Here is a 22,504-nt window from a genome sequence, read left to right as displayed (position 1 = left end):
CAAAGGAAGAGCTGGGTGTAAAATTTGCATGATTCCATGAAGCTTTAATTTTCCTTTTTTTTTTGTTTTAAAAGGCTTTTATATATTCTATTATGAAATACGGAAATTAAACAGGGACCTCAAAAAGCTGCACTGAAAGATCATATTCCCATGGTGTGATGAGCTTCTTTTTCTGCATAGGTTTATGTTCTGCAGAAGATTCAATGACCTGTGAACCAGACTGATGGTTGTGTCAAATTTGTAATCAGTGATGCTGAGCTTCCTGCTTCCAAGCAGCTCAACCCTAACCATGAGCTACCTGACACCAGGTGAATGTCAAGAGCTCCCAAACCACTAGTGCCAAAGGGAGGGTCACCTTGAAAAGTTCAGAATATTTCCTTTGTCAGAATATTATAATTTGTCCCATACTCCCATGTCAGTGCTTTTGCACTTGGGAAAATTTTAAGAGTACTGTTTTTCAGTAGCATTCCTGAGTGTTTTTGCCTTTTTAAGTGATAACCATTACTTTCTTGTAAAGCAGCATATAGTGGTGAAGGAGAGGAAGAAGACTAGATAAAAAAACGTTAAATGTTGATTGGCTGGTTGCAAAGAAGTTTTCCATGTAAATGTTTCAGGAGAGCTTCCAATTAGCATACATATATACATTTGTCAATGGTTAAGACTTGCTTATATTTTAATTTACAGAGGTAGTCATAGCATGTTGTAATTGCCTTATGTAAATAAAAAAGGCTATTAAGTTTTTCAATAATATTTATTAATCTGTTTGTGATTTAAAATAAAATAACTTATTTCTAGCCAAACACTTGTTTTCCCCTTTACTTGAAATGTTTGTGTAGTCTCAGTTTCCACATCATCCACATTCCTCAGTCAAATGTTTTCCATTTTCTCTGTAGAAACAAATAGCCCAGGTCTGCACCATGATGTCCACTTGTGCATGTCTTAGGGAGCAAATTCATGATACATGAAGGAATTCACCTTCTGATGAAATGAAATGGTGGTATTAAAGGAAACCAGCAATATTTTAATGTTAATACCTTTTACAGGTTTTTGAGCTGTTTAACATAACACTATTATGTTTTGAGCACATAGAAAATTGGAGAATCATAGAACATTTTAATAGTCCAATGATCAGAAATCATGTCATTAACCTTGAAGTCCTTTTATTGCATGAAAAAAATATTTGAGCAAAACTATTTTTTCTTAGGCTGTATCCAAAAAGATTTAATTATTCACATTTTGAACAAAGTATTGCTATACAGAAATGAGGAACAAACATTTTAAGAAACTACCAAATGTTTCTATGGAGAACACTTTCTGTTATGCAGAAAGACAGAAATGAGCGGGAATGAAAAGGAGAGAGGACCCCCCAAAGATGACTCAGGGAGTTGATCAAATAGAAACAGAAAGCCAAAAAATGACTCAGAGAGTTAATCAGATGAAGCCACAGGGTCCACGAGTGACTCAGTAAATGTCCAGAGTCCCCCCGGATAAGAAACATCAGAGGCACAGGCACAGCACAGCCTGTCTCCAATCCACTTCACCAATCAGAACCAGCCTAGAGAGCTGACAGCTGTCAATCAAGGCCTTCTCTGCCCTGCCAAAACCACATAAAGCCTCAGAATGAGCATCCGGGCCTGTCTCACCTTAGGCAGGCCCTCTCTGCTACTCTATGCAGAGGGCAGTAAAACTTACTTTGCTTTCTTGACTTGGTCTCTCATCTCACTGTATCTGACTTCCCTGCGACACTGAGCCGAGTCCTTTCCTTCCTAACATTTCCACTTAGGTTTTTGGGGTGATGAAATGTGTAAATGCCAAATTCTACAAAAACTTGCCCTGGTTGGTTACTATTAAACAACTTTTAGTTCCAGCTGCTAGCCAAGCACATGCTTACTGAGCCCGAAGTCCACCCTAGCCTGAGGAGTATGTGACCTTCAGGTGTGCTCCCTGCTCTCCAAAGAGCCTGTGCTCTAGTTCCTTGCTGCTGAGTCATGTCCCCATCTGATGACCCTTAGGCATGACATTGTTGACATCTTTGTAATGTCAGTCACACTTGTACACCGTATTTTGAACCTCACATGGTAGCTTCAGAAAGTGTTTTTATGTTGGAAAGCTGAGGAACTATCAAACAGCAGAAATAAAAAAATACTCTGTCAGTATTAGCAGTTCAGAAGGGGATTAATTCCAATTGAGGAAATCTGGAAGAGCTGGTATTGGAATTGCATCTTGGCAAGCAGGATAGGTGAGATGCCACTCAAATAATAAATACAACAAATTCAAACAAAATAACCGAGATAATGGGTTGGCAGATGGAGGAAACATCAGACTAAGGTGCCTGTCTATAACATGGAATCTTTACATTTTTGGTGAAGTTTGGGGGATCTCCATGTCCTCCTTCCCCTAATTTGGCATGCTTATTCACTGCATTGATTTTCTGTTGCTGCTCTAACAAATTACCACAAATGTTGTTGCTTACAGCAACACAATTTATTATCTTACAGTTCTGGAGGTCAGAAGTCCAACACAAGTTCAGCTGGGCTAAAATCAAAGTGGCAGAATCGCATTCCTTCTGGAAGCTCTGGGGGAGAATCTGCTGTCTGCTTTTCTCATCTTCTGGAGACCTTGTGGTTTGCCTCATTCACCTTTCTCCATCTTCAAAGCCAGCAACGCTGCATCTCTCTGACCCTTCTTCCTTAGTCCCAACTCCTCTCTGACCAGATACTCCTGCCTCCTTCTTATAAGCTTTCTTGTCATTCTTTTGGACCCACTTGGACAATCCAGGATTCTCTCTCCATCTCAAAATCCTTAATTTAATCACGCCTGCAAAGTCCCTATTGTCTGTAAGGTAACATAGTCTCAGATTCTGAGGATTAGGATGTCTGACGTCTTTGGGGGGCCATTATTCCACCAACTACATCCATTCACCATTTCATCAAGTGAGGCAATTATTGAGTCAACTCTTGAATGAATATCCTCCCTACCAAAATCACTTTGAGTGATAATTATCTTTTTTAAAGAGCTCTCCCTTCCCTCCAACAAATGTTTCGGTGCCCTAATAATGTAGGTCATGGATGGCCTTGAATAAACGAGTATTAATTGAAAAACATTTATATAATACTAACCTTTTAAAATGCTAGAGAATACCACTATTCACATTGGAAGGATAAAGGGAAAATTTCATGATGGGGGTTGAGCTAAAGAACAAATGATTATGTTACACTGTTATGTTTTTGGCTGGCATCTCTGGTAATGAAACCAAAACATAGAAGAGTAGAGAACAATTTGTACATGAGAAAACGACTTGATTTACTAAGACATGATTTAACAAAAATATTGTTTTAATAAGAAGTCTTGCCTATACTTCTGTAACTGACAAAGTAGATTTTAACATCTTCACAGAGGTATAATTGACATACATATACTACACATATATAAAATACACACTTTGGTAAGTTTTGATGTTATGTCCTATGATGTTACATGATGAAAGCATCAACACAAGCAAAACGGTGAGCAAAGCCATTAACCCCAAAGCTTCTTTTTTACCTTACAATCCCTCTGCCCTCCTTGCCCCCTTCACTCCCAGTCAACTATCTACTTTCTATATATTACTATATATATTACTTTCCATTTCCTGGAATTTTAGATAAATGCAGTCATTTAATATATACTCTTTTTTGGTCTGGGTTCTTTTTTTACTTATAACTATTTTGAGATTCAGTCATGTTATAGCATATATCAATAGTGTTCATTCCCTTTTATCATTAGCAGGATTCCACCATATGGATATACTACAATTATTTATCCATTCATCTGTTGGTGGACAGTTGGGTTGTTTCCATTTCTTGGCTATTATAAAGCTACTATTGAATAGTCATTAGCGAGTCTCTGAATGGATATATACTTTCATTTCTCTTGGGTGTAAGAAAGTAAATTGTATTTTTAAAAGTAAAAAATATCTCATGATCAATGCTTGAGCACTCACAGTATACAAGATGTTCAACACCACGTGCTGGAGAAGTGATTTGGGCATTTAAGGAGACTGCGTCAAAGTAGCAAGGCAAATTACATACACTTATAAAGAAAACAGTGCAACATGACGGTAAATGTCAGGTGGGAGTTCCAGCTAATGAACGTGAGAGGCCTCTGTGGACTACAGTAATGAGAGAGAGCCCATTAGATAAGGTAGGGCTTAGGTGGGATGATTAAAATACTAGCAGAAAAGAGCTGCAAGCAAATTCATTTTTTAGGTTAAATTAACATAATTCCTAACTGTCCTTGTTCATATGAACAAACCACTGCTTTCATGAGTCATCTGCCTCCTAGAATATCTGTTGGGATTTATGTGTTAGTTATTGCTATATACCTGTCCACCTTAAAATGACAATCAAAAGGAATGGCATAAAACAACAATCATTCTTTCTCCTCTGTCTGTGGGCCAACAGTGCATGTAGTTTTGTGAACCTCAGCCAAGTTGGCTCAATCTCGTCTCTGAACATCGTGCAGTTCAGCCAGGGACTTTGCAAGTTGCTCTGCTCCAGAGGTCTCCTCCTCTAGCAAACTAGACCATCATTATTTAGGCTGGAACCACGACATTTTCTTAGCCAAAGACAGTCCCAAGGCCAAGGCAGAATCAGGGGATGGAGCGGAGCCTCAAAGTCACTCTGCAAAATGTGTCGGCACATGGAATGCATAGCGAATCATTTTTCATGAATCTACCATACCATCAGAGACCAACTTGCCAATCGTATTTCAAAATTCAATGTAATTTCTTATCTGATGATGTAATTTAGTTTAGGATTTGGCTGAGACCAAAGAAGTAAGCAAAAAAGTTCACCTGAACCAGTTCTAAAATGCATGGTTGTCTGTTTGCGAAGCTTACAGAAGACTGAAGGCTTTTAAAGGACTAAAAGCTGCATAGTTACCTATACCAAAACCAGAGTGGTCAAGGGCTGTGTAGTCTAGAATATTATCCAATGGGATTACAGTCTGAAAATAGCAAATTATATTTTGCATTTGCTGGTTCAGTAATCATGTAGCTTATTAAGATTCCCACCCAAAATGATTTTAAATCTGTATAATAATACTTTGTATCTAGTAAAAAAAACCCCCAACATCCCCAAAGGACCTCCGCACTGTTGGCCAAAGTATTACTGATTTATCAGCATGCCTCACTTTTGACCTTACCCATTTCTTGAAAATGAGCCGTGTTTTTTCTCTTTAGAGGACAGCATTGACGGTGGATCCCAGGAAATTTCTCCATATCCAAGCGGGATAGCGCAACAGTGGGTTGCCTATGTGTCTCATGAAAAATAAATCTCTGTTCGATGTGTTTTTTTACAAACCACAAACTTGCGTGAAGTACATGTCTATTCCAGGATTCGCTGATGGAAGGCACGAACTTGGGAAGAAGGTGGACGCAAGCCTGCTCGCCGTCCCACTCACTTGGCCCCGCCCTCCGCGTGCCCCGCCCTAGTCCCGCCCCCTTCCCTCTAGGAGCCGTTTCCCTAGGGGGTCGCTAGGCACCTGCTTCAAATGTTCCTTCAGACGCTGACCGCGCGTGGGAATTCGCATTTTAAGTCAGCGGCGCACAGCACTTTGATTTTGATCACCTGGTCAGCGAAGCCTACGTTGCAAAACGTTGGTTCCAATCCTTCATCCCTCGCCCCTCCCCGCCCCCTAACACCTCAGCCAACTATCCCGGACCCGGCAAAGAAACCGGAACTCCGTCAGGAAGTGTGCGGAGGGCGCGGCCTTCGCCACTCCGCACTGCGCGTGCGTGCGTCACCATTTGCGTCACTCGGCCGCGCCTACGTTCCCGTCGGCTGTGGCCGTAGGTCCGGCGGCTGAGGGGCCGGAGGTCGTTGGGGCAGGTTCCCCTCGGCGCTCCCCAATGGAGAAGGCCGCGCGTGCGGCCGCAGCCCCGGATGCTCTCACCTCCACCTGGACGGCGACGAAGGCGCAGGCCGCGCGAGTTCAGGAGGCGGCGGCCCGTGCGGCCTGTGCGGGGGTGTGAGCGGAGGTGACCAGGGCCGGACAGCAGAGGGGAAGCCGCGAAACCGGCCTGCCAGCCGGGGTGAGGTCGCCGGCCTTCCCTCCTTCCGGGCAAGCGCGAGGGACTGACTGTGGGCGAGGCGACCCGTCTTGGGTTGGGGAAAGCCAGGCAGGGCGCCCTCTTTTCCCTGGGGACAGTGAGCCGCGCGCATCCTGAGATAGGAGCAGTTTTCCTCGTGACCTGCACTGAGGAATCCCACCGTAGAGGGGACTGTCATGAAATACCAGGGAATGTGGCGGTGCCTGTCGGCGGCGGGTGTTCATTAGGTTCATTAAAATAGTTTAGTTTTATTGTGAGCTTTAGAATATTGTTGCAGCTACTGCGTAGATATTAACTGACATTAGAACAAGGAAGCCTTGGAAGTTTGCTGTTACGTTTTGAACATGGCTGTTGTAATTTCCTAACTTTTTATAAAGTCACTGAATCCTCTCTCCCGCTCCATGCAGCTGTACAAAACAGTGTACGTTTAAGTTTTTGTGTCTTTTTAATCTCTTCACTAGACTTTTCAGTCGTTTAATACAGGCCTATGTCTTATATCTGTTTCTAGAAACTATCCCATCTACCCAGTTAGTACTTTTTTTTTTTAAAGTAATAAGAAATATGAGAAAATAGAGATCTTTGTTATTCCAGTAAGATGTCTGTTGAAGCAGTACCGTATGGTCGGTTGGGTAGATTTCATGTTAGTCGGTAAGTAGAATATGGAGGCTAGTAACCAGGTTTTAAAAAGTATTTAGTAACTATTCGGTCCTTTTGCCTACTTCTGTATTTTCTTCTTTCCAGGCTGAAGCTACTCTGCCAGGGTTTAAAACTTTAAATGAGATTAAAGGGTATTACTTACAAGGAAATGAGAGTGAATAAGTCATCTCTAACTTCTTCCAGCCTTTTTTTTCATAAGAGAGACCATATAAAACTTACATGTAAGTTAAAATTTTAACTTATAACTAATGTTGCTAAATTACGTTTGGAGATTTAGGTCCGGTGCTGTTTATAAGTGCTGCTTTTAAAAATAATTAGCCAAATGAAAGGTTAGAAAAAATTAAAATAGTGTAAACCAAGTAGATATAAAGGCTAAGAACTCTACAAAAGTTTTAAAATATGGTGTGGGCACCCCCAAGAGAAGTGCAGTCTAGGGACACTTAGGTCCCATTTCAGGCTATATCTCTTTCTTTGAGGTCCTCCACATGTGATTTAACCTCTGGTGCATTTGGTTTCTTTAGCTGTACCGTGGGGATAATGATAACCTTCTTCTCATTGTGTGGATTAGAAATAATGTTTGTCAATCACCTGGAGCAGTGCTTCCATAGCTGTTTGGTAAATAGTAGCTTTATTATTATTAGGAGTAATAAAAAAAGAATTATACTGTTTTTCAGGATATTTCTGTTGTATAAAAATATGCTGTGGTGGCATTCTCCTACCCTTGCTAACTTCCTGTCAGCCACAATGTCCTTCCTTCATTTTATTTATTTTTTATTTTTTATTAAGGTATCATTGATATACACACTTATGAAGGTTTCACATGAAAAACAATGTGGTTACTACACTCAGCCATATTATCGGGTACCCCACGCCATACCCCATTGCAGTCACTGTCCATCAGTGTAGTAAGATGCCACAGAGTCACTTCTTGTCTTCTCTGTGCTACACTGTCTTCCCCATGAATCCCCTGACACCATGTGTACTAATCATAATACCCCTCAATCCCGTTCTCCCTCCCACCCACACACCCTCCCCCACACCTCCCTGTTGGTAACTGCTAGACCCTTCGTGGAGTTTGTGAGTATGCTGCAGTTTTTTAAAATTTATTTTGATATCATTAATCTACAATTACATGAGGAACATTATGCTTACTAGACTGCCCCCTTCAGCAAGTCCCCCCAACAACCCCCATTACAGTAACTGTCCATCAGTGTAGCAAGATGATGTAGAATCACTACTTGTCTTCTCTGTGTTGCACAGCCCTCCCCATGCCTCCCCCCACATTATACATGCTAATCATAATGCCCCCTTCCTTTCCCCCGCCCTTATCCCTCCCTCCCCACCCATCCTCCCAAGTCCCTTTCCTTTTGGTAACAGTCCACTCTTTTTTTTTTTTAATATAAGATATATGCTTTATTTCCATGGATTTCTGAAATCATTTGCTTCTTTTTTTTAAATTTTGGTATCATTAATCTACAATTACATGAGGAACATTATGGTTACTAGATTGCCCCTTCACCAAGTCACCCCCACATACCATATTAGTCACTGTTGATCAGCATAGTAAGATGCTGTAAAATCACTAGTCACCTCTGTGTTGCACAGCCCTCCCCGTGGCTCCCCCCACGTTATACATGCTAATCGTAAGGCCCCCTTTCTTCTTCCCCCCCCTTCTCTCTCCTTTCCCACCCATCCTCCCCAGTCCCTTTCCCTTTGGTAACTGTTAGTCCATTCTTGGGTTCTGTGATTCTGCTGCTGTTTTGTTCCTTCAGGTTTTCCTTTGTTCTTATACTCCACATGTGAGTGAAATCATTTGGTACTTGCCTTTCTCCGCCTGGCTTATTTCACTGAGCATAATACCCTCGAACTCCATCCACGTTGTTGCAAATGGTAGGATTTGTTTTCTTCTTATGGCTGAATAATATTCCATTGTGTATATTTACCACATCTTCTTTATCCATTCATCTACTGATGGACACTTAGGTTGCTTCCATTTCTTGGCTATTGTAAACAGTGCTGTGATAAACATAGGGGTGCATCTGTCTTTTCCAAACTGGGCTGCTGTATTCTTAGGGTAAATTCCTAGAATTGGAATTCCTGGGTCAAATGCTAATTCTATTTTGAGCTTCTTGAGGAACCTCCATACTGCTTTCCACAATGGTTGAACTAATTTACATTCCCACCCCCAGTGTAGGAGGGTTCCCATTTCTCCACTACCTTGGCAACATTTGTTGTTGTTTGTCTTTTGGATGGTGGCGATCCTTACTGGTGTAAGGTGATATCTCATTATGGTTTTAATTTGCATTTCTCTGATGACTAGCGATGTGGAGCATCTTTTCATGTGTCTGTTGGCCATCTGAATTTCTTCTTTGGAGAACTGTCTGTTCAGCTCCTCTGCCCATTTTTTAATTGGATTATTTGCCTTTCGTTTGTTGAGGTGTGTGAGTTCTTTATATATTATGGATGTTAACCCTTTATTGGATCTGTCATTTATGAATATATTCTCCCATACTGTAGGATGCCTTTTTGTTCTATTAATAGTGTCCTTTGCTGTACAGAATCTTTTCAGCTTGATATAGTCCCACGTGTTCATGTTTGCTTTGGTTTCCTTTGCCCAGGGAGATATGTACATGAAGAGGTGGCTCATGTTTATGTCCAAGAGATTTTTGCGTATGTTTTTTTCTAAGAGTTTTATGGTTTCATGACTTACATTCAGGTCTTTGATCCATTTCAAATTTAGTTTTGTGTATGGGGTTAGACAGTGATCCAGTTTCATTCTCTTACATGTAGCTGTCCAGTTTGCCAACACCAGTTTTTGAAGAGGCTGTCATTTCCCTATTGTATGTCCATGGCTCCTTTATCGTATATTAATTGACCATATATGTTTGGGTTAATGTCTGGAGTCTCTATTCTGTTCCACTGGTCTGTGGGTCTGTTCTTGTGCCAGTACCAGATTGTCTTGATTACTGTGGTTTTGTAGTAGAGCTTGAAATTGGGGAGCGAGATCCCCCACCCACTTTATTCTTCCTTCTCAGGATTGCTTTGTCTATTCGGGGTCTTTGGTGGTTCCATATGAATTTTAGAGCTATTTGTTCCAGTTTGATAGGGATTGCATTGAATCTGTAGATTGCTTTAGGCAGGATGGTCATTTTGATGATATTAATTCTTCCTAGCCAAGAGCATGGAATGAGTTTCCATTTGTCAGTGTCCTCTTTAATTTCTCGTAAGAGTTTCTTGTAGTTTTCAGGGTATAGGTCTTTCATTTCCTTGGTTAGGTTTATTCCTAGGTATTTTATTCTTTTTGATGCTATTGTGAATGGAGTTGTTTCCCTGATTTCTCCTTCTGTTAGTTCATTGTTAGTGTATAGGAAAGCCACAGATTTCTGTGTGTTGATTTTGTATCCTGCAACTTTGCTGAATTCCGATATTAGTTCTAGTAGTTTTGGAGTGGAGTCTTTAGGGTTTTTTAAATCTCCAATATCATGTCATCTGCAAGTAGTGACAGTTTAACTTCTTCTTTACCAATCTGGATTGCTTGTATTTCTTTGTTTTGTCTGATTGCCATGGCTAGGACCTCCAGTACTATGTTGAATAACAGTGGGGAGAGTGGGCATGACTGTCTTGTTCTTGATCTTAGAGGAAAAGCTTTCAGCTTTTTGCTGTTAAGTATGATGTTGGCTGTTGGTTTATCATATATAGCCTTTATTGTGTTGAGGTACTTGCCCTCTGTACCCATTTTGTTGAGAGTTTTTATTATGAATGGATGTTGAATTTTGTCGAATGCTTTTCGAGTGTCTCGGGAGATGATCATGTGGTTTCTGTCCTTCTTTTTGTTTATGTGGTGGATGATGTTGATGGATTTTCGAATGTTGTACCATCCTTGCTTGCATCCCTGAGATGAATCCTACTTCATCATGGTATATAATCCTCTCGATATATTTTTGAATTCAGTTTGCTAATATTTTGTTGAGTATTTTTGCATCTATGTGCATCAGGGATATTGGTCTGTAATTTTCATTTTTGGTGGGGTTTTTGCCTGGTTTTGGTTTTAGGGTGACGCTGGCTTCATAGAATGAGTCTAGAAGTATTCCTTCCCTTTCTATTTTTTGTAAAACTTTAAGGAGAATGGGTATTATGTCTTCTCTGTACGTCTGATAAAATTCCGCCGTAAATCCATCTGGCCCAGGGGTTTTGCTCTTGGGTAGTGTTTTGATTACCGCTTCAATTTTGTTGCTGGTAATTGGTCTGTTTAGATTTTCTGTTTCTTCCTTGGTCAGTCTTGGAAGGTTGTATTTTTCTAGGAAGTTGTCCATTTCTTCTAGGTTTTCCAGCTTGTTAGCATATAGGTTCTCATAGTATTCTCTAATAATTCTTTGTATTTCTGTGGGGTCCATTGTGATTTTTCCTTTCTTGTTTCTGATTCTGTTGATGTCTGTTGATTCTCTTTTTCTCTTAAGAGGTCTGGCTAGTGGCTTATCTATTTTGTTTATTTTCTCAAAAAACCAGCTCTTGGTTTCATTGATTTTTTTCCTGTTGTTTTATTCTTCTCAATTTTATTTATTTCTTCTCTGATCTTTATTATATCCCTCCTTTTGCTGCCTTTAGGCCTCATTTATTCTTCTTTTTACAATTTTGATAATTGTGACTTTAGACTATTCATTTGGGATTGTTCTTCCTTCCTTAAATATGCCTGATTTACTATATACTTTCCTCTTAAGACTGCTTTCTCTGCATCCCACAGAAGTTGGGGCTGTGTGTTGTTGTTGTTATTTCTTTCCATATATTGCTTGATCTCTATTTTAATTTGGTCGTTGATCCACTGATTATTTAGGAGCATGTTGTTAAGCCCTCATGTGTTTTTGAGCGTTTTTGCTTTCTTTGTACAATTTATGTCTGGTTTTATACCTTTGTGGTCTGAGAAGTTGGTTGGTAGAATTTCAATCTTTTTGAATTTACTGAGGTTCTTTTTGTGGCCTAGTATGTGGTCTATTCTGGAGAATGTTCTATGTACACTTGACAAGAATGTGTATCCTGCTGCTTTTGGGTGTAGAGTTCTATAGATGTCTATTAGGTCCACCTGTTCTAGTTGTGTTGTTCAGCGCCCCTGTGTCCTTACTTATTTTCTGTCCGGTGGATCTGTCATTTGGAGTGAGTGGTGTTTTGAAGTCTCCTAGAACGAATGCATTGCATTCTATTTCCGCTTTTAATTCTGTTAGTATTTGTTTCACATATGTTGGTGCTCCTGCTTGGCTGCATATATATTTATAATGGTTATATCCTCTTTTTGGATTGACCCCTTTATCATTATGTAATGTCCTTCTTTATCTCTTGTTACTTTATTTGTTTTAAAGTCTATTTTGTCTGATACCAGTACTCCTAAACCTGCTTTTTCTCCTTGTTGTTTGCATGAAGTATGTTTTTCCATCCCTTGATTTTAGACTGTGCATGTCTTTGGGTTTGAGATGAGTCTCTTGTAAGCAGCATATAGATGGGTCTTGCTTTTTCATCCATTCTGTTACTCTGTGTCTTTTGATTGGTGCATTCAGTCCATTTACATTTAGGGTGATTATTGAAAGATATGTACTTATTGCCATTGCAGGCTTAGATTCGTGGTTACCAAAGGTTCACAGTTAGCTTCTTTAGTGTCTTATGGTCTAACTTAACTCCTCTTATTGAGCTGTTATAAACACTGTCTGGTGATTCTTTATTTCTCTCCCTTCTTATTCCTCCTCCTCCATTCTTTATATATTTGTTGTTTTATTCTGTGCTCTTTTGTATTTCCTTTAACTGCTTTTGTGGGTAGTTGATCTTATTTTTTGCCTTTAGTTAGTATTTGGTTGGTCTGCTTTCTTTGCTGTGATTTTATTTTCTCTGGTGACATCTGTTTAGCCTTAGGAGTGCTTCCATCTAGAGCAGTCCCTCTAAAATACCCTGTAGAGGTGGTTTGTGGGAGGCAAATTCCCTCAACTTTTGCTTGTCTGGGAATTGTTTAATCCCTCCTTCATATTTGAATGATAATCGTGCTGGATATGGTATTCTTGGTTCAAGGCCCTTCTGTTTCATTTCATTAAATATATCATGCCATTCTCTTCTGGCCTGTAAGGTTTCTGTTGAGAAGACTGATGATAGTCTGATGGGTTTTCCTTTGTAGGTGACCTTTTTTCTCTCTCTGGCTGAATACTCTGTCCTTGTGCTTGATCTTTGCCATTTTAATTATTATGTGTCTTGGTGTTGTCCTCCTTGGGTCCCTTCTTTTCGGAGTTCTGTGGGCTTCCGTGTTCTGAGAGACTATTTCCTCCCCCAGTTTAGGGAAGTTTTCAGCAATTATTTCTTCAATTGCATTTTCTATCCCTTTTACTCTCTCTTCTTCTTCTGGTATCCCTATGATGTGGATATTGTTCCATTTTGATTGGTCACACAGTTCTCTTAATATTCTTTCATTCCTGTAGATCCTTTTATCTCTCTCTGCCTCAGCTTCTCTACGTTCCTGTTCTCTGATTTCTATTCCATTAATGGCCTCTTGCACCTCTTCTATTCTGCTTTTAAGTCTTTCCAGAGATTGTTTCATTTCTGTATTTTCCCTCCTTAGCTCTTGAATATTTCTCTGCAGCTCCAGCAGCATGGTTATGACCTTTATTTTGAATTCTTTTTCAGGAAGATTGGTTAAATCTATCTCTCCAGGTTCCCTCTCCGGGGATGTCTGTATCATTCTTGTCTGGATCAGATTCTTCTGCCTTTTCATGGCGATAGAGGTAGTCGTGAGCAGTTGGTGCATGTGGTAGCGGGGAGAACAAAGACCCTTCCTGCTTGCTGGTTGCCTTCTTCTCTTGCGAGAACGGTGACTCCTTGTGGCATGTGCCGGGCAGCTTCACGCCACTGAGACTGGCCTGGGCGTCTGCGGCGCAGCCTCTGCGCGGCTGCTGTGGGTGTGGCCTGTCTCAGGCTGCTACTCTGCTCTGGTGGGCAGCACCGTTGGGGGAATGGACGGGAGGCTGTTTATCGCTGTGAGGGGCCTCAGAGCTGTGCTGTTGTCCAGGGGCTTAGGGCGCCTAGAGTTCCTTGGGATTCCCAGCTGGTGGGCTGCGTGTGACCTGGGATGCTTCCATCCAGCTGTGAGGTCCCTGTCCCTTTAAGACTATCAAAAAGCACTCGCTTTTCTTTTTTCCCAGGGGCGCCAGCTGCGGGGACCCCCCTCGCACGTTTTAGTGTTCCGTTTCCATAGTATCCAGCACAGCACCCACTGTGTGTTTGCACTACCAGTGCGGTTGACTAGGGCTGGGAATTTAGCAGTCCTGACCTCACACTCCCTCCCCTCTCTGACTCCTCTCCTCCTGCTGGGGAGCTGGGGTTGGGGGCACGCTTGGGTCCCGCTGGGCCACAGCTTGTATCATACTCCCTTCGTGAGGCGCTGGGTTCTCTCAAGTCTAGATGTAACCTGGCTGTTGTTCTGTATTTTCTGGTCTCTCTTTTAGAAATAGTTGTATTTGTTGTATTTTCAAAAATATATATGGTTTTGGGAGGAGATTTCCACTGTCCTACTCACGCTGCCATCTTGGCTCTATGCTGCACTTTTGTTCATTCAGTTTTGCCTCATCATTGTACTCCACCAGCAAGGGAAATAGTTTGGTAATTGTCTTTCTCTGCCTGACTTATTTCACTGACCATAGTACTCTCTAGCTCCATCCATGTTGCAAATGGCAGGATTTGTTTCATATGGCTGAATAGTATTACATTGTGTATATGTGCACATATTCTTTATCCATTCATCTATTGATGGACACCTAGGTTGCTTTCATATCTTGGCTATTGTACATAGTGCTGCAGTAAACATAGGGGTGCATATATCTTTTTGAAGCTGAGAACTTTTTGTGGGGGGGTAAATTCCTAGTAGTGGAATTCCCGGGTCAAATGGTATTTCTATTTTTAGGTTTTTGAGGAACTTCCATATTGCTCTCCATAATGGTTGGATTAATTTACATTCCCACTAGCAGTGTAGGAAGGTTCCCCTTTCTCCACATCCTCACCACCATTTCTTATTCCTAGTCTTTTTGATATTGGCCAAGGTAACTGGTGTGAGATGATATCTCATTGTGGTTTCAATTTTTATTTTCCTGATATTTAGCAATGTGGATCATCTTTTCATGTGCCTGTTGACCATGTGAATTTCTTCTTTGGAGAATTGTGTATTCATATCCTCTCCCTGTTTTTTAGTCGGGTTATTTGCTTTTAGGGTGTTGAGGCATATGAGTTCTTTATATATTTTGGATGTTAATTAACCCCTTGTCAGATATGTCATTTACAAATATATTCTCCCTTACAGTAGGATGCCTTTTTGTTCTGCTGATGGTGTCCTTTGCTGTACAGAAGGTTTTTGGCTTGTAGTCCTATTTGTTCATTTTTGCTTGTTTTCCTTGCCTGAGGAGATGTGTTCAGGAAAAAGTTGCTCATGTTGATATTCAAGAGATTTTTGCCTATGTTTTCTTCTAAGAGTTTTATGGTTTCATGAATTACATTCATGTCTTTGATCCATTTTGAATTTACTTTTGTGTGTAGGGTTAGACAAGGATCCAGTTTCATTCTCTTACATGTAGCTGTCCAGTTTTGCCAACACCAGTTGTTGAAGAGTCTGTTATTTCCCCACCATATGTCCATAACTCCTTTATCATATATTAATTGACCATATATACTTCGGGTCATATCTGGGCTCTCTAGTCTATTCCATTGGTCTATGGGTCAGTTCTTGTGCCAGTACCAAATTGTCTTGATTACTGTGGCTTTGTAGTAGAGCTTGAAGTTGGGGAGCACTTTCCCCCACTGCTTTATTCTTCCTTCTCAGGATTGCTTTGGCTATTCAGGGTCTTTTGTGGTTCCATATGAACTTTAGAACTGTTTGTTCCAGTTTGTTGAAGAATGCTGTTGGTATTTTGATAGGGATTGCATTGAATCTGTAGATTGCTTTAGGCGGGATGGCCATTTTGACAATATTAATTCTTCATATACATAAGCATGGGTTTGTTTCCATTTATTGGTGTCTTCTTTAATTTCTCTCATGAGTGTCCTGTAGTTTTCAGAGTATAGGTCTTTCACCTCCTTGGTTAGGTTTTTTCCTAGGTCTTTAATTCTTTTTGATGCAATTGTGAATGGAATTGTTTTCCTGATTTCTCTTTCTGCTAGTTCACCATTGGTATATAGGAATGCAACAGATTTCTATGTATTAATTTTGTATCCTGCAAGTTTGCTGAATTCAGATATTAGCTCTAGTAAGTTTGGAGTAGATTCTTTAGGGTTTTTATGTACAATATCATGTATCTGCAAACAGTGACAGTTTAACTTCTTCCATTCCAATCTAGATTCCTTTTATTTCTGTGTGTTGTCTGATTGCCATGGCCAGGACCTCCAGAACTGTGTTGAATAAATGTGGGAAGAGTGGGCATCCTTGTCTTGTTCCTGTTCTTAAAGGAAAAACTTTCTTTTTCTTGCTGTTAAGTATGGTGTTGGCTGTGCGTTTGTCATATATGGCCTTTATTACATGGAGGTAGTTGGCCTCTATACCCATGAGAGTTTTTATCATGAATGGATGTTGAATTTTTTCATCCTCTTTTCAGCATCTGGAAATGATCATGTGGTTTTTGTCCTTCTTGTTGATGTGGTGGATGATGTTAATCCATTTTTGAATATTGTACCATCCTTGCATCCCTGGAATAAATCCTACTTGATCATAGTGGATCATTTTTTTATGTATTTTTGAATTCGGTTTGCTAATATTTTGTTGAGTATTTTTGCATGTATGTTCATCAAGGGTGTTGGTCTGTAATTTTCTTTTTTTGTCATGTCTTTGCCTGGTTTTGGCACTAGAGTGATGCTGGCCTGATAGAATGAGTTTGGAAGTATTCCCTCCTCTTCTACTTTTCTCGAAAAGTTTAAGGAAGATGGGTATTAGGTCTTCACTGTATGTTTGGTAAAATTCAGTGGTGAAGCCATCTGGACCAGGAACTTTGTTCTTTCGTAGTTTTTTGATGACCAGTTCAATTTTGTTGCTGAGAATTGGTCTATTCAGATTTTCTGTTTCTTCCTGGGTCAGCCTTGGAAGATGCTATTTTTCTAGAAAGTTGTCCATTTCTTCTAGGTTATCCAGTTTGTTATCATAGAATTTTTCATAGTGTTCTCTAATAATTCTTTGTATTTCTGTGGTGTCTGTGGTGATTTTTCCTTTCTCATTTCTGATTCTGTTTATGTGTGTAGATTCTCTTTTTTTCTTGATAAGTCTGGCTAGGGGTTTCTCTATTTTTTTTTTCCTCAAAGAACCAGCTCCTGCTTTCATTGATCGTTTCTATTTTTTTATTATTGTCAATTTTATTTATTTCCACTCAGATCTTTATTATGTCCCTCCTTCTACTGACTTTGGGCCTCATTTGTACTTCTTTTTCTAATTTTGTTAATTGTGAGTTTAGACTGTTCACTTGGGATTGTTCTTTCCTGAGTTAACCCTGTACTGTATTTCCTCTGAAGTGCCTTTGCTGCGCCCCACAGACATTGGGGTTTTGAGTTGTTGTTTTCATTTGTCTCCAGCTTGATCTCTGTTTTAATGTGGTCATTGATTATTTAGGAGCGTGTTGTTAAGCCTCCTGTTTTTGTGGTCCTTTTTGTTTTCTTTGCATAATTTATTTCTAGTTTCATACCTTTGTGGTCTGAGAAGCTTGTTGATACAATTTCAGTCCTTGTGAATTTACTGAAGCTCTTTTTGTAGCCTAGTATGTGGTCTCTTCTGGAAAATGTTCCATATGCACTTGAAAAGAGTATGTGTCCTGTTGCTTTTGGGTGGAGTATTCAGTAGATGTCCTTTAGTTCCATCTGTTCTAATGTGTTCAGTGCCTCTGTCTCCTTACTTATTTTCTGTCTGGTTGATCTGTCCTTTGGAGTGAGTGGTGTGTTGAAGTCTCCTAAAATGAAGGCATTGCATTCTGTTTCCCCCTTTAATTCTGTTATTATTGTTTCACATATGTCAGTGCTCCTGTGTTGGGTGCATAGATATTTATAGTCGTTATATCCTCTTGTTGGACTGACCCCTTTATCATTATATATGTCCTTTGTCTCATGTGTGTAGTCTTTGTTTTTTTTTTTTAATAATTATTTTTTATTGAAGGGTAGTTGACACACAGTATTACATTACATGAGTTTCAAGTGTACAACACAGTGGTAGAACATTTATATACATAATTCTAGGTTCCAGCTATCACCCTACCAGGCTGTTACAATATCTTGACTATATTCCTTATGCTATACATTACATCCCGGTTACTAATTTATTTTACCATTGGAAGTCTGTCCTTTTTTTTTTTTTTTTTTTTTTTTTTGTGAGGGCATCTCTCATATTTATTGATCAAATGGTTGTTAACGACAATAAAATTCTGTATAGGGGAGTCAATGCTCAATGCACAATCATTATTCCACCCCAAGCCTAATTTTTGTCAGTCTCCAATCTTCTGAGGCATAACAAACAAGTTTTTACATGTAGAACAAATTCTTACATAATGAATAAGTTACATAGTGAACAGTACAAGGGCAGTCATCACAGAAACTTTCGGTTTTGCTCATGCATTATGAACTATAAACAGTCAGTTCAAATATGAATACTGATTTGGTTTTTATACTTGATTTATATGTGGATACCACATTTCTCTCTTTATTATTATTATTTTTAATAAAATGCTGAAGTGGTAGGTAGATACAAGATAAAGGTAGAAAACATAGTTTAGTGTTGTAAGAGAGCACATGTAGATGATCAGGTGTGTGCCTGTAGACTATGTGTTAATCCAAGCTAGACCAGGGCAATAAAACATCCACGTATGCAGAAGATTTCTCTCAGAACGGGGGGGTGAGGTTCTAAGCCTCACCTCTGTTGATCCCCAATTTCTCACCTGATGGCCCCCCTGCGACTGTGCCTGTCTTAGGTTGTTCCTCCCTTGAGGAATCTTACCCGTCTCTGGCTAACCAGTCATCTTCCGGGGCCATACAGGGAAATGTGAAGTTGGTAAGTGAGAGGGAAGCCTTATTGTTTGAAAAAGTTAGCTTTTTACTTCTTTGCATATTTATGCCCTGTGGCTTCTATGCCCAGCATTTGTCTTGAGGTATCTTTACCACTTGGAAGAATTATGATACTCGGTAAATTTGATATGAGGCACGAATTCTATTTAAGGGTTGTAATTAGGAAGGAAGAAGAAAAGCTATAGAAGTAGCAGGCAGAAGAAAACATGGGAAGATTGATTATTTCTTTGATATATCTTCTTGTAGAGTAACTTCAGCATGTATAGGTTTTAAGCTACTAATTAAATTGCGCACACACATTAACATAATAGGAGTATAGTTACATAACCAAAGCATATCTGTAATTACCAGCCATCTGCAGTGAAACCAAGAAAACCAGTTAGGCACCTTAGGCATTTGTGAAAACTTATCTATGATATGCTGGATATTGTCCAAATGAACTTGAACAGTCTGAGAGAAATCAGACAAATTAAAACAACCCATTCCTGGGGACTGTTCACATGCCATATGTTCTTTTAACAATAAATAGTTTGTAGTTGTAAGACTTTGGAGCGCTACAATTTGCACTTCTCCAAATTCTTGGTTGAGTTCCAACAGTATAGATCCAGTCCAATTTTGTTGTTTTACTGTATGCACAGGCCAGCTTAGATATCTCCTTCCTCATTCCCATGGCAGGTCCAGGAACTGGTGGGATGAGTGCATCTACAGCTGTAGCAGTGCGTGGATCTTTGTTGGGGTTTTTTGATGATCATCTTCTGGCATGAGTCTTCCAGAGGGTGCAGATGTTGGAAGTTCTTTTTCATATCGTATCTTAGTTCATTTTCGGGGTAGCCCAATTAGGCTTTGATCCTCTGTATAAACACAAACAGACCCTTTGCCTACACTTTTATATGCCCTTTATACCCTTGTGTAGAACTCGTTGGAGTTTACCACACAGGAACTGCCCTTTTTTTTTTTTTTTTTTTTGCTATCACTAATCTACACTTACATGACGAATATTATGTTTACTAGGCTCTCCCCTATACCAGGTCTCCCCTATAAACCCCTTTACAGTCACTGTCCATCAGCATAGCAAAATGTTGTAGAATCACTACTTGCCTTCTCTGTGTTGTACAGCCCTCCCTTTTCTCCTACCCCCCCATGCATGTTAATCTTAATACCCCCCTACTTCTCCCCCCCTTATCCCTCCCTACCCACCCATCCTCCCCAGTCCCTTTCCCTTTGGTACCTGTTAGTCCATTCTTGAGTTCTGTGATTCTGCTGCTGTTTTGTTCCTTCAGTTTTTCCTTTGTTCTTATATTCCACAGATAAGTGAAATCATTTGGTATTTCTCTTTCTCCGCTTGGCTTGTTTCACTGAGCATAATACCCTCCAGCTCCATCCATGTTGCTGCAAATGATTGGATTTGCCCTTTTCTTATAGCTGAGTAGTATTCCATTGTGTATATGTACCACATCTTCTTTATCCATTCATCTACTGATGGACATTTAGGTTGCTTCCAATTCTTGTCTATTGTAAATAGTGCTGCAATAAACATAGGGGTGCATCTGTCTTTCTCAAACTTGATTGCTGCATTCTTAGGGTAAATTCCTAGGAGTGGAATTCCTGGGTCAAATGGTAAGTCTGTTTTGAGCATTTTGATGTACCTCCATACTGCTTTCCACAATGGTTGAACTAACTTACATTCCCACCAGCAGTGTAGGAGGGTTCCCCTTTCTCCACAGCCTCACCAACATTTGTTGTTGTTTGTCTTTTGGATGGCAGCCATCCTTACTGGTGTGAGGTGATACCTCATTGTAGTTTTAATTTGCATTTCTCTGATAATTAGCGATGTGGAGCATCTTTTCATGTGTCTGTTGGCCATCTGTATTTCTTTTTTGGAGAACTGTCTGTTCAGTTCCTCTGCCCATTTTTTAATTGGGTTATTTGTTTTTTGTTTGTTGAGGCGTGAGGTGATACCTCATTGTAGTTTTAATTTGCATTTCTCTGATAATTAGCGATGTGGAGCATCTTTTCATGTGTCTGTTGGCCATCTGTATTTCTTTTTTGGAGAACTGTCTGTTCAGTTCCTCTGCCCATTTTTTAATTGGGTTATTTGTTTTTTGTTTGTTGAGGCGTGAGAGCTCCTTATATATTCTGGACGTCAAGCCTTTATCGGATGTGTCATTTTCAAATATATTCTCCCATACTGTAGGGATCCTTCTTGTTCTATTGATGGTGTCTTTTGCTGTACAGAAGCTTTTCAGCTTAATATAGTCCCACTTACTCATTTTTGCTGTTGTTTTCCTTGCCCGGGGAGATATGTTCAAGAAGAGGTCACTCATGTTTATGTCTAAGAGGTTTTCGCCTATGTTTTCTTCCAGGAGTTTAATGGTTTCATGGCTTACATTCAGGTCTTTGATCCATTTTGAGTTTACTTTTGTATATGGGGTTAGACAATGGTCCAGTTTCATTCTCCTACATGTAGCTGTCCAGTTTTGCCAGCACCACCTGTTGAAGAGACTGTCATTTCGCCATTGTATGTCCATGGCTCCTTTATCAAATATTAATTGACCATATATGTCTGGGTTAATGTCTGGATTCTCTAGTCTGTTCCATTGGTCTGTGGCTCTGCTCTTGTGCCAGTACCAAATTGTCTTGATTACTATGGCTTTATAGTAGAGCTTGAAGTTGGGGAGTGAGATCCCCCCTACTTTATTCTTCTTTCTCAGGATTGCTTTGGCTATTCGGGGTCTTTGGTGTTTCCATATGAATTTTTGAATTATTTGTTCCAGTTCATTGAAGAATGTTGCTGGTAGTTTCATAGGGATTGCATCAAATCTGTATATTGCTTTGGGCAGGATGGCCATTTTAACGATATTAATTCTTCCTAGCCACGAGCATGGGATGAGTTTCCATCTGTTAGTGTCCCCTTTAATTTCTCTTAAGAGTGACTTGTAGTTTTCAGAGTATAAGTCTTTCACTTCTTTGGTTAGGTTTATTCCTAGGTATTTTATTTTTTTTGATGCAATTGTGAATGGAGTTGTTTTCCTGATTTCTCTCTCTGTTGGTTCATTGTTAGTATATAGGAAAGCCACAGATTTCTGTGTGTTGATTTTGTATCCTGCAACTTTGCTGTATTCCGATATCAGTTCTAGTAGTTTTGGGGTGGAGTCTTTAGGGTTTTTTATGTACAGTATCATGTCATCTGCAAATAGTGACAGTTTAACTTCTTCTTTACCAATCTGGATTCCTTGTATTTCTTTATTTTGTCTGATTGCCGTGGCTAGGACCTCCAGTACTATGTTAAATAACAGTGGAGAGAGTGGGCATCCCTGTCTAGTTCCCGATCTCAGAGGAAATGCTTTCAGCTTCTCGCTGTTCAATATAATGTTGGCTGTGGGTTTTTCATAGATGGCCTTTATTATGTTGAGGTACTTGCCCTCTATTCCCATTTTGCTGAGAGTTTTTAACATGAATGGATGTTGAACTTTGTCAAATGCTTTTTCAGCATCTATTGAGATGATCATGTGGTTTTTGTCTTTCTTTTTGTTGATGTGGTGGATGATGTTGATGGACTTTCGAATGTTGTACCATCCTTGCATCCCTGGAATGAATCCCACTTGGTCATGGTTTATGATCCTTTTGATGTGTTTTTGAATTCGGTTTGCTAATATTTTGTTGAGTATTTTTGCATCTACGTTCATCAGGGATATTGGTTTGTAGTTTTCT

The 22,504-nt window shown here is 39.9% G+C and overlaps 1 protein-coding gene across 4 annotated transcripts in view; it reads left to right on the top strand.

Annotated features, from left to right (window-relative positions):
* The first annotated feature begins 5,865 nt into the window (after positions 1–5,865).
* NIPA2 (NIPA magnesium transporter 2) overlaps positions 5,866–22,504 on the top strand; it is a 59,864-nt gene continuing 43,225 nt past the window's right edge. For 2 of the 4 annotated variants that reach the window (XM_036876994.2, XM_036876991.2), the window contains exons 1-2: positions 5,866–6,073; positions 6,833–6,969. The gene's annotated coding sequence lies outside the window, so the exon portion shown is untranslated. The remainder of the gene's footprint in view (positions 6,074–6,832; positions 6,970–22,504) is intronic. The other 2 variants (XM_036876995.2, XM_036876993.2) reach the window with 2 other exon arrangements.

The sequence above is a fragment of the Manis pentadactyla genome, chromosome 18 (genome assembly GCF_030020395.1).
Source record: "Manis pentadactyla isolate mManPen7 chromosome 18, mManPen7.hap1, whole genome shotgun sequence".
In the NCBI taxonomy this organism is placed as follows: Eukaryota; Metazoa; Chordata; class Mammalia; order Pholidota; family Manidae; genus Manis; species Manis pentadactyla.
This window is presented reverse-complemented; position numbering and strand designations above follow the sequence as displayed.